General features: G+C 33.3%; 1 protein-coding gene across 1 annotated transcript in view; it reads left to right on the top strand.

The window, feature by feature from the left end:
* IFT88 (intraflagellar transport 88) overlaps positions 1-1282 on the top strand; it is a 344136-nt gene that overhangs the window by 171 nt on the left and 342683 nt on the right. The window lies entirely within an intron of this gene.

Raw genomic sequence — 1282 nt, 5'->3', positions numbered from 1 at the left:
ACCATTTCTATCTGATGGAAATTTGTTCTCATAGTAATTTTCATCTTCAAAAAGTAATGAGAAATGAACTGAAAATGGATCAAAAACCTAAATGTAAGAAAACCATAAAATGTAAGAAAAACCGTAAAACTCTCAGAAGAAAACATAGGTGTATATTTTCTTGACATTAGATTAGGCAGTTGTTTCTTAGATGTGATACCAAAAGTACAAGAAGCCAAAGAAAAAACAGATAAATTGTACATCATCAAAATTAAAAACTTTTGTGCTTCAAAGGATACAATCTAGAATGTGAAAAGACAAGGCAGAGAATGGGTGAAAATATTTGCAAATCGCATATATAAGGTTTAGTATCAATATATAATGGAGCCTTATAATTCATCTAAGACAGATAACCTAGCTTTTAAAAATGGGCAAAAGATCTGAACATACATTTCTCCAGAGAAATATGCAAATAGCTAAAAATCACTTGAACAGATGCTCAACATCATTCGTCATCAGGGAAATGCAAATAAATACCATGGTGAGATACTATTTTGCATCCACTCGAATGACTATATCAAAAAGGAACAATAACAAGTGTTGGCTGGGACGTGGAGAAACTGGAACCTTCACACTTGCAGGTGGGATGTAAAATGATGCAGCCATTTTGGAAAACAGTCTAGCAGCTCCTCCAAAAGTTAAACATATGACCCAGCAATTCCATTCCTAGGTATATACCCAATAGAACTGAAAATATATATCCATGCTAAACTTTGTACACAAGTATTCATAGCAATGTTATTCATTAAAGCCAAAAAGTGGAAACAATCCAGATGTCCATTAATATTAAGGAGTGGATAAGCAAAATGTTGTAGATGTATTATTTAGCCATAAAAAGGAATGAAGTACTGATATATGTTACAACATGGATGAATCTTGAAGACATTATGCTAAGTAAAAGAGGCCAGACACAAAAACCCACGTATGTATGATTCCATGAAATGTACAGAACTGCCAAATCCATAGAGACAAAGTATAATATTAATAGATTTGTGGTTGCCAGGCACTAGGGGAAGGGAGGAATGGAGAGTGACTGTTAAAAGTCCCCAGGTTTCTTTATAGGATGGTGAAAATGTTCTGGAATTTGGTACTGATGATGGTGGCCCAACCTTGTGAATATACTAAAAACTACTGAATTGTGGTAAATTTTATGGTATGTGAATTATGTCTCAACAAAGTAATTTTTTTCCTTTTTCCATCCTGACCAAGAACTCAAACAAGTAATCTTACTAGTATTTTAAAT

This window comes from Propithecus coquereli, unplaced genomic scaffold, assembly GCF_000956105.1.
Source record: "Propithecus coquereli isolate 6110/MARCELLA unplaced genomic scaffold, Pcoq_1.0 Scaffold168, whole genome shotgun sequence".
NCBI classification, from domain to species: domain Eukaryota; kingdom Metazoa; phylum Chordata; class Mammalia; order Primates; family Indriidae; genus Propithecus; species Propithecus coquereli.
Note: the sequence above shows the minus strand (reverse complement) of the source record. Positions and strands in the feature narration are given on the sequence as shown.